Here is a 17,526-nt window from a genome sequence, read left to right as displayed (position 1 = left end):
AGGTAGGAAGCAGAACTGATAACAGACACTAAACAAGCCCAAGCTTTTAATATGATGTTTCGTTTTAACCTCAATCTTCAAAAAAATATGGGGACTTCAGAACTGGCTCAGACAACAGAGACATAGGAACATGGTTGAAAGAATGGGAAACCAAAATGGTGAAAGGAAAGGCATGGCAAAAACTGATTTTGATAAATTAGAAATATTCAAAATGGCAGGTCCTCAAAATGCTGTGCGAACCACCCCTTGCTCTGCAGAGGCCGTGACTGTATGCGAAATGGCAGGTGAGCCAGGCAGTGAAGCCAAAACGAAGTTGCATCTCAGACTTGATGAGGGAAGTTTCTACTTCTTGCAGGCTGGCTGTGAAGGAGATGAAGTTTGTCTCCGCTCTGTAAAAAGTCCTTCCCGAATTCTGTTTCCTTTTTGGCTACTTGCCTTAGGTTTTTACAGCCTTCATGCCTCCCAAATGCCCCATTTTGCTGGTCTTCCTAGACCTGCCCCCCACCCACCCCCAGCACCACCCCAGGTCTATTTGAGACGTCGAAGCCTCCTTTTCCATTCCTTTTCCTTTCTTAACTCCCCTCTGTGTGTTCTCCAATCAAAATTTACCAGTCTTTAGCTCACTACCTTAATCCACCATGGTCCAAGTGGATCATTTGATTACCAGAATCAATCTACAGTGCTTATGGCTGGTAATGGCCTCATGCATCATTCCTCCTAAATGGTATTTCCATTGACAGGGAAGACATTTCTGAGGCACTACCTTTTCGATGCCTTTTCTCATCCAATTGGAAAGTCAGTCCAATGACTTACCTCTGTTGATCTGAAGCTTTCAGCAACTGTTGCTGCTCTCCATCGCTAAAGAAGTTATGGAGAACATAAAGACAGTGAAACAATTTCATGGAAGGGCATAAAAATGAGAGAAAGAGCAAACATTTAACGAGAAAGTGAGGGTGATTTTAATATGCATGTCCACACTGTTTCCACTGAGAACAGTCCAAGAGGAGGCTTGTTTGGTTCATCCATGCCTTCGTCCTTTTGCAAGTCCATCCTAACCCCTTGCCCTGTGGGAGCAAACTCATGGATAAATAAGATCTTTGAAGAACCCATGAAGATACATCCAAATGGAATCAGGATGGGCCTTAGTCCAATATGACTGGAGTGTTTAGCAGCCAAGGAAATTGGACATGAAGTAGAAGCCAGAAGAGAAGATTCCAGACTGAGCAAAGAATCCCAGGCATAGCTTTCCCAAACAATTCAAAAGAACATCTGCACACCCCTACGCTTTAACCAAGTACTGAATGGTGAGGACTTCTCATGGGGAGAGGGGACCCGGCCTTGACATAGCTCTCCAGGAAGGACTTTCACCTTGTTTGTATCCAGACCCTCCGTGCCTTTTAAGGGTAACGTTGACCTCAGAATGAACCAGACTCTTCACTTTTCTCTGGAACCTTGCACTAATCAGTGCGCATACTTCCATCAAGTCATGGACTAATTTCTATTGCCAGGGGAGAAATAAACAATGTACAAAAAATCATCATCTCTCTCTGTCACATGTAAACAAGCCTAGGAGAAAACAAGCAGCTTGCCCGAAGGTCTTCTGCACTTGCCCTCATGATTTCCCCAGTTCTTCAAATGGCTGCTTCTCAGCCCCCACGGGTTGGTTTGCTTTTTGGTCCTCAGAGAGGACATTCTGTCTTCATCATCCCTTTACTGATTTGTAATAGCACCCCATTGGTTGTCTTTTTACTACTCACTGCAACTTAAAACCAATGAAGCAACTTTCTATATGTACATGTACATTTACATGCCTTTACATTTACCCTTTGTATATATTTGTTTATGGAATGTTGATTTGCTGTACTAAAATCTAAGGTCCATAAAAGCAAGAACCACATGTATTTTGTTCTTATCCAGAGATAAGCAGTGCCTTGCACAAAGCAGGAGCCCTCCATATAGCCATCAAATGAATGGATGAGTATTCATAAACATCTCATCCTGGAATTGCCAAACCACCTTTGTCTAGACTGTCTACTGGAATAGCCACCAGCCACAGGTAGCTATTGAGCAACTGGACATGTGGCTGGTCTGAAATGAAATGTATTATGAGTGTAAAATACCCACAGATTTTGAAGACTTCCTGCAGAAAAAAAAATGCAAAAGATCTTATTAACAATTTTCTATCAATTATATCCTTAAATGATAATATCTTAGATATAATGTATTAAATATAATTATAGGGAAGTATAATATTATAATTATAGCTAATTATAATATCATAATTTATTTCACCTGTTTCTTTCACTTTCCTTAGTGTAGCTACTACAAAGTTTTAAATGATCATATTTCTATTAGGCAGTGCTGGTCTAGACCTTTGGGAGACCAATGCGAGATCAGGGTTTTAAAACTGCTTTGCTATTCCACTAGGAATGATGATTTTAGAGATAACTGTGTTTAATCAATGAAAAGAGTAACTTCTTCCTGATATTTAGGCAATTTGGTTTCCAGTCTTGGATCTGCCAATAATTTGCAAAATGATCCAAACTAAGTCACAACCGTTCCCCCGAGCCCTAGACCCCTCCGCTGTGAGAGTGAGGGTACTGAAATAGACCATGTTAAAGCATCCTTTCAGCTCCACGAGCATATAATTCTAATGGCCTGTTTGGGATTAGGACAGCAGAAGAAACTGTGCCATGGGGTTGATGTATTTATAACTGCCTGCCGCCTTTTTCTCACCTAGTCCTTCAAAATTCCCCTGCCCGCTGTGTTACAGAAACAAAGTCAACCATACATTTTTAACACTTCTGTCTTTCTGGGCTGCACATTTGCAGAGTTGGCCAGAAACAATAACTTCTTAATCAGACTCAAAGATGTGGGTTTAGCTGGATTTCCAGAGCTGCTTTCAGGAAAGCTGATGGTTTTTTAATGTGTGGTCACAGACAAAAATGTCTGGAGTTAGTAGGAAGCATTTTTTTTTTTCAATTTTTACTCATAAATCTTCACACACATATATTCCATGCATAGTGTACAATCAATGGCCCACAATATCATCACATAGTTGTGTGCTCGTCACCATGATCATTTTTCAGAACATTTGCATCACTCCAGAAAAAGAAATAAAAACAAAAAGATAAAACTCCTACACCCCCTCCCCCTTCCCGCTCCCCCCATTGACCGCTAGTGTTTCCGTCTGGTGGGAAGCGTTTGGATGGGTGAGTCTGGGGATCTCCCAGAAGGGTTCCCAGAGAGCCTGAGGTACTACAAGGATGGGTGCCAGCGTGGATGCTGCATGGATTCGAATTGGGTTAAACCGCTTAGGAAATCCAAATTGGCATGACCTTTTTGATGGATTGAGTGTTCATTTTGTAAACATGGAGACGAAGGGGGGAGGGAATACATAGCAACACATATGCACTCACAGTTTCTTTTGCCAGTGTTATATTTTTAAAATACAGGTTCTTTTATAAGTGTTTACAGACTGTTTTCATTTTTACAAACACACGCTCTCCCTACCCTCCTCCCCCACTGCCTTGGTAACCTCTAATCTACTTTCTATCTCTGTGAATCTGTTACTTCTATCATCTCTTGTAAGTGACTATCAGACAACACTAGTCATCAAGGGCCTTGCTTATTTCACTGATCATAATGTTTCCAAGGTTCTCCCATTTGGCAGCATGTCTCAGAACCTCATCCTTTCTTCAGTTTGATGATGTCTGTCTCTCAGCAGAAAATGTCTTTTCCCTATCTACTGAATAAAAAAGAAAATGTGGCATTCATTCCTTCTGTATGTGACAGATAGTGGACCTGCTCCCTCTCCCCCCCACACACTTTGCCCTTGACTTTCTTTTTGCCTGGAGGCACCTTCCTCTCCTTTTCCATTTGGTGAGCTCCTATTCAACCATCAGTGTCCAGTTCAGACATCACCTCCTCTGTGTGTGATCTTCCAGGTAAGAAATGATATACTTCCTAATCTGTGCTCTCATGAGAAAACTGAAGCACATTGACTATGCTTCAAGCACTATTATAATTTGCATGTAGTAACATGTATAATTATCTGTTAAAAATTTTCATGAGGCAAGCACCAGTGAAGAAACTGATGCACAAAGACATTAAGTCAATGTCTCTAGGTCATCTAGGTAGTAAGTGGCAGGTGCAGGGTTGGCTCCCAGAGTCTGTGCCTTTACCTACCACACTGCCTCAGGATGCCTTGTTAGGGGATAGCCCCTTCCCCTACATTATGGAACTTTTGAGGGCCTGAACATACCTTATTCATCTTTATATTTCCCATGAGCATATAATAAACTAGCCTATAACAAATGCTCACTACGTGCTTCTTAAACAAATGGCTGCATTCATTAATATTCAGCCGAGGAAAGACATAGGGTTTCAACTTTTAAACAACCACCCAAACATTAAATCTTCATCTAAAACATGCCAAACTCAGTCTACTTCACCCGCTTTCACCCCTAGTAAGCTTTGGTAAGCTTTCCCAGTTCTGTCCAGAAGAGATATCTGTAAGCCCATGTGATGTCAGGACACTTGATGAAAATATGACTGAAACTGAGACGAAGCTATCAGGAGTATTCTTTGGCGTCTTTAACAGCAGGGTCTGTGACTTGAGGGGTTTGGGGGCAGGGTTCTACTCACATCCACTTTTCCCTCAGCATTTTCATTTTGCTGTGTTGTCATACCAGGAATCAGAATAGCAAACATCTGGCAAGATATCACCAGTCTTCATCAAACTCTGTCCTGGCAGAGATCTCTAATTAACCACAGGTATTCTCTCCTTCAACGTAAGGTCAGTCAGACTCTTCAACATAGCGTTCTAGCAATCCACCAGTAATCCATTGGAGTTAACTCTCTAAATGAAGGCTATTTGCCATCCTTAGCTGGGCTTAAGCCCACAGGCTTAGGAGGAAACTGCTCACATGGAGTAAGTACCATACTGGCTGTACCAGACACTACCTGATACCCTGTCCACCTCTCCCTGTCCTTGCAATTTCAGTGCACACACGTGCTGGGCTTCCAACCCCAAGCATCTGGATTTCTTTGCCTAAGGGTTTTCTCTACTTAAAGGAACCCACTTTACTGCCTCCACACAAGAAGCTAGAAATGCTGGAGAATTAACAGCAAATAGCTTCAGGGTTGGTGTGTAAATACCCCAGCTCTCTCACCCTTCAAAAGTGATGACTCTCTAATGGGTCTCCCAGAGTCTCCCAAAGAAATAAAGTTCCAATTACTTACAATGGCAGTATACCTAGTAATTAACCTTTACTTGCTGCTTTTCTTTCCCTGCTCACTCCTCCACTCCCCTACTGGATCCCTGCCTGGGATCAGCTCCCAAATAAACTTGAATTTGAATATTTGTTTCATGGTCTACTCTTCGATGAGCCAAAACTAAGGCAATGGCTGTATCAGGAGTGTGAGGAATGAGATCACTGCCATGGCCTGAGGATGTCCCACATTTATGGAGAGTAAAAGGTGCTTCTGATGGGAATTCATGAATGGGGTAGGGTGACTTGAGACGGCTAGAACAGAGTGGGGCTGAATTAAAGGACAGGTAAAAAGGAAGGGGTTTGTTCAAAAAGCTAGTTCTGCTAGAGGTTCAGGAACATAGAAGAGCAGTTTGAGCTATAAAAGGAGAAATGCATGGGGAGAACAGGAAGCCTGCCTGTGCACCATTGCCTCCTGGGAATTCATGAAATCTGATTGAAACAGATGTCACAAGAACTCTTTTTTGTTCTATGTCCTTTCTTCTGAGGGAAGTGGCATATTCCCTGACTTAAAAGATAGATATAAAGTGTCTTGAAAAACATTAAGAAATAAACCATTGTGCAATGCCTTTAGGTTTGAATAGTAAGAATCCTGTTTTCTCATTTCTTTGGAAATCTAATTGAATATTCTTTATGAAAAACTGCTCGAGGACAAGCACTTAAAATACATTGCTGTCAGCTATACTCCTAATGTTTTCTTGCCATTATTTATTTACATGAAAAAAATATATATGCAAATCTATCATGATGATGACCCTGTAGCTGCCAAGTGAAATCGTATTAAGATTATTTTGATTCACAGCACTGAATGTGCTATCATCTTTTCTGGAAGAGAAATGATCTTGGCTCAAATAATTACCTAAAAGTCACTAAATCTTTTGACATAAAATGGTAAAATCTTTTAAAAATAGATGATAGGGTAAGACCAAGGATAAAGTAATTGAGTTCAACAAAAATCATTAGCCTTGAGATTTAGATGGTCTCATTGGAATTTCCTTGTCTTTTTGGCTAAAAAAAAAAGAGCTGGTTTTGTACTGAAACTGAGGATGGGGAAACTCTCAGAGAAGTTGTTCTTTTGTCTTCTTCATGCAAGTCTCTACTGGGATCACCTTCTGCATATATCTGAGATCAGTTTGGGGCATGGGTTACCGCACCTGTCCTTAAGGGAAGGACAACTCTGGATACATCCCAGGGGGTGGGGGGACAGGCAGCCATGGGGAGTTGAGAAGACATATATTGGTCATATCAGTTAGTGAACATGAGTGGGGAGTGGGCAAGACCAGGGTTAATAACATGGGATGATTTGTTTCAGCTTGGAATCATAAGAGAACATGCAGCTCAGCAAGAGTATGTGCCATGCTGATGGGTGGTGTGCTTCAGTTATAGTATCTTAAAGAACTAAAAGGGGATGAGTGCTGTGAGCAAAATGGCAAGGTAGGTGACTCCAAACTCCTGTCCCTCCCGGAAACATGGAAAAAATAATTATAAGTTGTCAGAAACAATTTTGTAAGAACTCTGGAAACCAGTTGAAAGTTTGCAGCAACCAAGTAAATTAAACCAAGTAAAGTAAACCAAGTAAATGCTAAATTAAGAAAAGGCAACTTAAAAAACTGTAGGGAAGGGGGTACAAGGGTAGTTCAGTGGTAGAAGTTTTGCCTACCATGTAGGAGATATGAGTTCGATTCCTAGTCCATGTACTTCTCAAAAAACAAACAAGCAAAAACAAACAAACAAAAATTCAACGAAATGCAGTAACCGGATACTCACGTGGAAAAATAATGAAATATGACTCTGCCATACAGCATACAAAAAATAAACAAACAAACAAAAACTGAGAAAGCTTTGTGGCAGTTTTACTCGTCCTTGTCCCATCCGTTCCCTGGTTTGGTGTTCTTGAAGATGGTAGCCTGCATTCCACTGTGGGTTCCTGGTCCCTGGTTCAGAGGCAGCAGAGCAGATCTTACTTGTACATCAACATGTTTTTCTGTTTTAACCTGTCTGGAGGTTACCCAAAGGTCTGACACAAGATGCTCATCTCTGGTTCACCTAAATCTGTACTCATTAGAGCAGAAAAGGAGTAGGCATTGCTTAAAACCATTGTAAGGCAATCAAAACACATGCAGCCACTAAAACGTGAAAGAAAAAATCCAGGGAGAGAATTTCTTTGGAAAATTGTAATATTCAAAAGTGCTTGTGCATATCGCCTTCCATGCAAGAGACCCGGGTTCGATTCCCAGACCATGCAACCCCCCCAAAAAAAACTGCTTATGCATAGTGAAGAATTTAGAAAGCCATGCACATGCCCAGGACAGCATGTACACTCAGAGGAATCCTGAGAAGTTTCACAGCTGTCTGACCTCTAGGCTCAAGGCAAGCAGGAAGCGAAGGCTGAAACAGAATTGTAGACTGCATGGTTAAGGGTCAAAGGAGTTGTCAAAACAGGCCGAATACAAGCTAATCCTTCACCAATCAAAAACAGCAAATCCAAGAAAGGGGAAGATTCTTGTTTTCAGATTTACCATATTATAATATTCAAATGTCCAGTTTTCAACAAGAACAACAACAAAAATCACAAAACATACAAAGAAACAGGAAAGTATGGCCCATCCAAAGAAAATAAATACATTTCAGGAACTTGTCCCTGAAGAAGCTCAGGCATTGGACTTATGAGACAAATACTTTAAAGATTGTCAAATATGCTTAATGAGCTAAAGGAAATCATGGACAGAGAACAAAGGATAACAAGAAAATGACACATGAACAAAAATGAGACTACCACTAAGAGCTCAAAGAAAAGGAACCAAGCAAAAATCCTAGAGCTGAAAAGAACAATAACAGGGATGAAAAATTCTTGAAAGAGGTTCAATAGCAGATTTGGGCAGGCAGAAGAAAGAATCAGCAACTTGAAGAAAGGACAATTAAAATTATCCAGTGTGATAAGGGGATTTGTGGAGCCTATAGAAAAATGAATGAAGAAAAGTGAACAGAGCCTAAGTAGACTAGAATCTGTGTTATAAAAGGGGATCCTGTTTAGAGGAGAAAGAAAGGGGAAGAAAATATTTGAAGAAATAATGGCTGAAACTTCCCAAATTTCCTGAAAGATATGAATCACACATCCAAGAAGTTCAACTAATTCCATGTAGGTTAAACTCAATGTGATCTAATATAAGCAAACTGTCAAAATCCAAAGACAGAATCTTGAAAGCTGCAAGAGAGAAGTGACATGTAATATACAACGGATCCTCAATAAAATTAACAGCAAATTTTTCCTTAGAATCCATGGAGGCCAGAAATGAGTGGGATAACATTTTTAGAGAGAAAAAATGTCAACCAAGAACTCTATATCCAGCAAAACTGCCCTTCAAAATAAGGGAGAAATGAAAACATTCCTAGACAAAAGTTGATGGAGTTCGTTACTACTAGACCAGCCCTATAAGAAATGCTAAAGGGGGCTCTTTCGGCTGAAATGAAAGGACACTAGTTTTTATGTGGCAACTGAGACTCTGAGTTAGAGCACTGAAGCTATGAAAATCAGCAGTTACTCCATACAGCAACTGCTGGAAAAGTTGGAAAAGTGATCAGACTTTGAATGACACTGCACTGGATAGGACTAAGGTAAATCAGAATACAGGGTAAAGGGTGATATGGTTCATATTTTAAAATCTCAACTTCTGTGTGAGACTGAAGGGAGAGATATCTATTTGGTGCAAAATTTATATCTTGGGTAGCATATTATCTAATTTAACTTGTATGGTCAGTTTAGTTGAACACCATAATTACATGGAATCGAATAGGGCATGAGATCTTGTTGGTTTGTACAAGTTAGTATGGTGCCATCATATATCGTAGAGTAATTTGGCCAGAGGATAAAAAAGTATTTGCAAAGTTCCCTTGGGGGACTGGAGAAAAAGGAGAAATTTTTCAACTTCTCCACCTGGGAAATTCCTAATATTCTCACAAGCAGTGGGGTCAACCAATTCAATAGACTGAGCCCTCGATCTTGGGTTTTGTCCCTATGAAACTCAGTCCTGCAAAAGAGAAGCTAAGCTACTTATAATTATGCTGAAGAGTTACCTCCAGAGAACCTCTTTTGTTTCTCAGATATGGCCTCTCTCTAAGCCAACTCGGCAGGTGAACTCACTGCCCTTCCTCCTACATAGGACATGATTCCCATGGGTATAAATCTCCCTGGCAATATGGGACAGCACTCCTTGGATGTGCTGGGATCCAGCATCATGAGATTGAGAAAACCGTGACCAAAAGGGGGAAGAGAGAAATGAGACAAAATAAAGTTTCAGTGACTGAGAGATTTCAAGCAGAGTGGAGAGATTATCCTGGAGGTTATTCTTATGCATTACATAGCTGTCCCTTTTTAGTTTATGGTGTATTGAAGTGGCTGGGGGAAGTACCTGAAACTGTTGAACTGTGTTCCAGTAGCCTAGATTCTTTTTTTTTTAATTTTTTTTTATTGTATAATAAAAACATATATACAAAGCAAAGAAAGAAAAAAGCAATAGTTTCCAAAGCATGCTTCGACAAGTGGTTACAGGACAGATCCCAGAGTTTGTCATGGGCTACCATACCATCGTCTCAGGTTTTTCCTTCTAGCTGCTCCAGAACATAGGAGTAGCCTAGGTTTTTGAAGATGATTGTATAACTATATAGCTTTTAAAATGTGACTGTGTGATTGTGAAAAACTTGTGTCTGATGCTCTTTTTATCTGGGGTATGGACAGATGAGTAAAAAAATATATGAATAAAAATAAATAAATAATAGGGGGCATAAGGGATAAAATAAATTGGGTAGATTGAAATTCTCATGGTCAATGAGAGGAAAGGGTAAGGAGTATAGGATGCATGATTTTTTTTTCTTTCTATTTCTTTTTTCTGGAGTGCTGCAAATGCTATAAAAATGATCATGGTGATGAATACACAACTATGTGATGATAATGTAAGCCATTGATTGTACATCGTACATGGACTTGTGTGTATGAAGTTTTCTCAATAAAAATATTTTAAAAAAGAAACCAAAATTATAAGTGTTGACAAGGATATGGAGGAATTAGAACCCTTATACATTTTTAATGGGGACATAAAATGGTGCAGCTGCTGTGGAAAAAGTTTGTTAGCTCTTTTAAAAATTAAACATAAAATTACCACAGGACTTAGCAAAAAGAATTAAAAACTGTTGCCCAAACAAATACCTGTAAGCCATTATTATAGCAGCATTATTCACATTAGCCAAAAAGTGGCAACAAACTGTCCGTCAACTGATGGATGGATAATCAAAATGTGGTGTGTATATATATATACATGTATATACATATATACATATACTTATGTGATGGTTAGATTCATGTGTCGACTAGGATAAGTGATGGTGCCCAGTTGTCTGGTTGACCAAGCACTGGCCTATCTGTTGCCGTGAGGACATTTCATGGGCTTAAATCATGAGCACGTTGTTTGTATCCAGGGCTGATTACATCTGCAGTTGACTAAGGGGAGTGTCTTCTGCAATGAGTCACACTTAATCTAATCATCGGAAGGCTTTTAAGGAGAATTCAGAAGGGAGAATCTCTTTCCACTTCAGCAGGTCTCTCCTGGGGAGTTTGTTGAAGACCTTCATTGGAGCTGCCAGCTTGCGGCCTGTCCTACAGATTTTGAACTCTTATGTCCCCATGTTTATGTGAGACACATTTATAAATCTTATATTTACATATATCTCCTGTTGGTTCTGTTTCTCTAGAGAACTCTGTCTAATACAACATATGAGGAAACATTATTCAGTTGTAAACAGAAATGAAATCTTGATACATGGTACAATATGGGTGAAACTTGAAAACATTATGCTAAGTGAAATAATCCAGGTAAAAACAACCACATAATGTATAATTCCATTTATATGAAATATCTAGAATAAAGAAATTCATGAAGACAGGAAGAATAGAAGTTACCATGGGCTGGGAGAAACAGGGAGTTATTGCTTTACGGGTGCAGAGTTTCTGCTTAGGGTGATGGAAAATTTTGAAAAAGCAGTGAAGGTTGCACCACATTGTGAAAGCTAGTCATCTCGCCGAATTGCACACTTAAAATGGTGGAAATGATAAATCCACAGTAGATGTTTTTACCACAATTGTCAACAAAAGAAGAACTTGAGGGCGACCACTGTCTGGAAAGAATGAATCACTTTGGATGGCCTCTGAGAGGGTCAAGTTGAAGGAGGGGCACCCTTAGGTCTGCCAATATTTAATGGCCCAATTTCAGTGGGAATTTTTAAGTTAAAATATGGAAAAACTAAACCAAAATCTTTACTTCCATAATGAATGGTCATCTTAGAAAAATTTGTGGCTTGAAGAGAAGTCACAAGATGCAAAGGGATGGAAATTTCAGAGTTGCCGAGTACCCTTAAGAAGCATTCTGCTCAGTCAGAATCTTAGCACCAACATTTATGGATGAAGAAATCAGTTCCTGGTCACACAACTCACAAGTGGTGGAAGAGACATTCCAACTCGGAAATTCTGGCCCAAATTTTGCCTTTTCAACTCCAGGAAGGTACCTCTTAGGAAATGATAGAAAACTATATAAAACCCACACTGTATACTTCCAGTTCAGAGTGGGCTTGGTCACAAGCATGCTTGACCCTGCAGTATTCTGTATCCTCAGAGCTGGCTACCACTTGTGCAGCTCACACCATGGATGATGAGTATCAAGGAAAGGCAAAGAGAAAAGGACATGCTCAGAAGGCGCAGTCTTTAGAAGCCTGTGGGGGACGGTTGGTTGAAGAGAGTATCCAGCTTGTACTATGTTTTCTGGTCCTTGTTTTCCACACAAATAAATTATCCAGTAATAGCATGTATATGGTAGATCAGGGCAGCCTGTTAGGGCTTCTGAATACAACTACAAGCTCTTTCTCATGACTTTCCCTGTTGATGTTCCTACTACATTCCCTGCTCTCCACCTGACATGCTCTTCCTCCAAAGCCTAACTCAGGCATCTCCTCCTTCTAGAAGCCTTCCATAAAGCCCAGCCTTGAATACCATTAAGCACTAGGGGGCTGTTATTTAAGTGTCTGTCACTTCAGCTCCTCTAGGCAAAGACAGTGTCTTATTTATGTTTTTTTACCCCAATGCTTTTATTACATAGCAAGTACTCAAAAAATGTTTGCTTTGGACTAAATCTAACTATGTTGAAATTTTCTTTATTCATTCCTTGATTAGTGGAAGAAAATCACGCTTCAAAATGCTGCTTTTCTCCATCATTTTCTTAAATAACATGGTCAACAATGATTATGATCTCCATGAGTATTGACGAAGGGGATCTCTGCAGAACACTTCAACTTAGAGACTTCTTTTGCCAGTCTCACGGACTGATCTATTGCCACAAACGTTTGCCTTGAGAAGATGTTACAGACATGATAACTTGCTAAGTGCACAGTTATAGATGGAGCTCTTTGTGGGCACATGGCAAATTGCTCAACCATCCCAGATCAACTTAATTTAGGCATCAATATTGTTTAAAGCTTCTCAGGTTATTCTAATGTGCAGACAAGGTTAAGAGTTTCTACTTAGACCTCCTCCGTTTGGTTTTCCCAATACTGTCTACCAGACGGTGCAGATGAGATTGCTTTTTCTTTACCGAAGTATTGGGACCATTTCAGAAAGGAATGACAGTCTGGTAAGAGAAAGATTAACGTTCTCATCAATTATGTTCTTTCAGCTAAGTGTCTCAGGAAAGACACAAGGGAGAAATTACCAACTCCTAACTTTACTACTGGAGCCATCATGTTCAAAGGGACATCCTTCCTGTAGATCTCCACCAAAGCTATAATTAACTCCCCAGGAGAAACCCCACCCCTATACACAAGGAGACCCCACTCCCTGCACCCATTCTGATGCCTCCACCCACCTCCTTTCCCCCTCTTTATTCTAGAGTAACTCTCCTCCTGCTTCAGCTGAAGGCAGTAGATGTGTCCCAGGGTCATGTCACATCTTAAAGCAAAAGGGAGCTTCCAAGTCCCACTATCTTTCCATCCATGAGAACTAGCAGCTGGTTCCTTTGACTGAGATCTATTAAAATCAGCTTATTGTATCCCAAATAGGAGTCAGTATTTGGAGGCAAGTGAACTTAATCTCATAATGACACAGTGATCCCAATTCTTGTGAGATTTCTTTTATCTTATTTGGCTATTTATTTATATTTTTTGCTGTATCTGGGAATGCCTGCCAGAACTTGGTTGAATTCTTACATTTCCCTGGGGTAGTGGTGGGCAGTTCTTCTAACTTCACTGGGACCTTGAGAAAGCTTAGTTTATCCCACATTTATTTTCCTCCTCTATGGAATGAGAATGAGTATTCAGACCTCAGAGGCTTATTTTGGGGGTTAAATGACATGCCCGAAGTGTCTGATGCAGAAGAGTTGCTCGATAGGTAGCAGTGATGATAATTCACTTTATGATAGAGAATGAGTCAAACTAAATCCTGCTCCTTCTGAGGCCTCATTTCACATTTCACACAGGAAAAAATGACATATGTGGAGCCACCTGTGACAGTGCCTGGTCTATGTTAGGTTTGCAGCAAATGTTTATTAGCTTTAAATTGAATTGTAGCAAAACATTATCCACGTCACGCCAGAAGTCTCACTAACTTCTCAGAGCAGTCAAAGTTGCTTAAAGCTGTTAGTGACATTGGATGTTCTTGCTCAGTTTATAAGTATGTTAGAGAATGCTATGTACAGATTTACATCTTACTCTTGACTTTCATATCATATAGTGACTGTGGTAGATTGAATTATGTATTCCAATTTAAATATGTTCTTAATCTTAATTCTCATTCCTCTGAGTGTGAACCCAGGGTAGATAGGACTCCTTGAAAATGTTATTTTAGATTAAGCTGTGGCCCAACCAAATGAGGTTGGGTCTTATCCATTTTCTGGATGTTCTAGTTTGCTAGCTGCTGGAATGCAATACACCAGAAATGGAGTGGCTTTTAAAAAGGGGAATTTAATAAGCTGTGAGTTTACAGCTCTAAGGCAATGAAAATGTCCCAATTAAAGCAAGTCAATAAAAATGTCCAAATTAAGACACCAACAAGAGGTTACTTTCACTTGAGAAAGGCCGATGAAGTTCAGGGTTTCTCTCTCAACCAGAAAGGCACATGGTGAACATGGTGACCTCTGCTGGTTTTCTCTCCAGGCTTCTTGTTTCATGAAGCTTTCTGGAGATGCATTCCTTTTTCATCTCCAGAGTTCTCTGGTGGTGTGGGCTCATGCTTTCATCATTTTCATGGCTTAAAAAGCTACCCTTTCCAAAATGTTCCCTCTTTTAAAGGACTCCAGTCAAGGCCCGCATGGATTAGGTAGAGTCCCATCTCCTTCCAATCAAAAATTAATACCCAGAGTCGAGTGAGTCACAGCTTCATGGGAACAATCAAAAAGCTCCCAGCCAGCAGTATTGAATGAAGATCGAAGGACATGGCTTTTCTGGGGTCCAACACAGATTCAAACCAGCACACTGGAGGAAGAAGAGACAGAAACTGAAAGCCAGCATTAGAGAAAGCCACAGGGAGAAGCTGGAAACTAAATCAAGAGAACAGACGAAAGAAAGAAGAGGACTTTGCCACGTGATCTGAGGAACATAGCCAAGGAACCTCAAGGATGGTGGCAAGCCATTTCCAGAACACTGTAGTCTTTGGGGAGAATGCAAGGCTTGCTGATATCTCGATTTTGGCCCTCTGGCCTCTGAAGCCTTGAGCCAATGGATGCTTGTTGTTTAAGCCAGCCCATAGGATAGTGCTTGTGAAAACAGCTAAAACACGACTAAGACAGCTACCAAGTTGGCTGTTCCAAACCCAGATGGGAAGCCAAACTGCAGTTCCATGCCTGCTCTTCTGATCCTCTTTCCTAAAAATACCATCTGCATTTTAATACTCTTCCAATCTCCTGCCTCAATATTTCTTTAGTTTCTTATATCAGCTTCTACAAAGGGAACCTAGTAGATAACTTTCTTCCTATGTCCCCACATCAGTGTTTCCAAGTGACGTTTCCCACTGGCCTGCATCTTGGCAGTGAACCACCACTATCTGGCCAGGGCTAGTTAAGGCGAACTTGGGGAAGCTGTGCAAAGTAACGGGATCAGTCTCACCCTCATCCCAGCTCTGCTACTTGGCAGCCATGACCCTGGGCAAGTCTGTTGGCCTCTCAGGTGTCTGCCTCTTCAGCTGCAAGTTGAAGATGACAGTGACAATGCCTTTCTCATAAGTTCTTTGGAGGGCTGCAGGGCATTCAGGTACGTAAAGCACTAAGAACAGTTTCTATCTTATAGCAAGACTTCAATATTGACAGAAAGGTAAGGAAAGGGCTTCTCAGTGGCACCATGACCCTTGCAGACCCATGCCCAGGCCAGCCACGCAACTGTCACTGTCATTTGTATGTACCAGATAGACCTGTTTTAAGAAAACCTAACTTTATAGCTGGTTGGGATTTGAGGATTGTCATACCCAGTGCTTCTGTGATGGAAGAGCCCAGGCTAAGCTTTTGAGTGTCCTGTCCAAAGTCCCAAGAGACATGTGGGGATGAGGACTCAGGCTGTCTGAGCATTCACAGATAGCCCAGCTGACCTAATGCCCCACCAGGAAGGCCAACGGCCACACAGCAGGCTTGCAGCCTCCGGCCTCCCCACCACAGTGTCTCAAGCCCTTGGAGTGCAGTGAACACCCTGCCTGTGATCCTAAGCATTTCCTACTTGCCTCCATTAGCACGTCACTGTATTTCATTACTGGCTTGTGGTGTCTCTTTCACCCACCAGAATCTTCTTCAGGACAAGGACCGTTTCTCATCCCTCTCTGTCACTAGCCCAGTACGGGGACTGGCATAAAGACAAGCCATAACAAACATTTGTTCAATGAATGGCGCACACATACCCCAAAGTTACTTGAAATTTGTCAGGTGTCAGTAGGGGGGTAAGACAAGAATCCATGACTCTGACAAATACCAAAAATAGCAAAGCAGAAGAGGCCACATGCCACTCCGGAGGAGCCGAGAGAGGCCACGAGTCGTCTTGGGAAGACTTTGCTTGCAGCTCTGATTCTCTCTGGGTCGTTTCTGCTTTGGTGCTGGGCCCTGGGCACTGCTGGCCTTGTCACCTCTGCGTGTAGCGGAAACACATGGTCACTGGTTAAGCCCTCAACTGTCAGGTGGCAGAGCAGCTGCAGGGCAGGAGGGCTTCCAGGAGGCCGGTGCCCGGGCAGGTGCGGGGGCAGAACGGGGGAGCGTGGCCTTCAGGAATTGGGTGTGATTGAGTGGCCTCTCATTCCCAGCCTTTCTCATTAGATACGGAAAAATATTACTGGTTCTCTTGGTGAGTATTTCTGGGGTTTCGTGACATCGCAGTCATCAACCCTGCCAGGGAGTGGAGTCTTCTAGTACGGACATTCCTCAGCTAACAGAAGAGTTGCTGGGTGCAGAAGTTCTATTCTGGCCAGGTGGCCCCTTCCCGCAGGCACAGCTGTTCTGGTTAATGTTTCAATTTTATAGTCACTTCGCTTTCCCAACCACATATCTTCAGTCTTTGGGTCAGAGGGAACCATTGCTACAATATCAAAATACTTTTAAAGACCTCATAAAAAGGCAACTTTGGTTTTCCCTTGTTGACTTTGAAGTAACAGAATCTTCTTGAGAAAACCAAGATCTTTTTTCAGTAGATGGGAAAAGAAAACAATCCTGGAAGGGGGAATAATAAAAGATTAAAAAAGAAGCAGTTGCGGTAGTTTTGGAAAACAATGGGGAAATTGTTAGCATAATGAGCAGTTAAAATGTAAATGTCAAGTTCCCTACTAATCCCTTCACCTAGCCTGGCTGAATAAACAAGATTACCAAGGTGAAATTATTTCTCCCCTTGAAATCAGAGCTTGAAAGTTAGCCTGCAGAAAACTCCAGAAATCATTGAGAAGTATCTTTTACCAACTGTATCTCTTGCCCAAAACAGAGATGGAGCCATATTTACAGTAACTTCAGAAGCTGTTTTCTTTTCTCTATGTCCAATGTACTGTGGACGAGTAGCTTTTTATGGGGCCGCCTTTTAGGTCTGGCCATTTCCCAGCTTCTGCACTGGACAAAAGTCAGGTTGTGATGGTGGAAATCCTTGAGGATATTGATTGTCTGGATGCTGCATATTTGGGCATGAGGGAGGTTACCATACTCTCATTGAAAAAAATAAATTCTCTATTATATTGTAGCAAATTTCCAATGGTCCTGTGGGT

Source organism: Tamandua tetradactyla, chromosome 18 (assembly GCF_023851605.1).
Source record: "Tamandua tetradactyla isolate mTamTet1 chromosome 18, mTamTet1.pri, whole genome shotgun sequence".
NCBI classification, from domain to species: domain Eukaryota; kingdom Metazoa; phylum Chordata; class Mammalia; order Pilosa; family Myrmecophagidae; genus Tamandua; species Tamandua tetradactyla.
Note: the sequence above shows the minus strand (reverse complement) of the source record.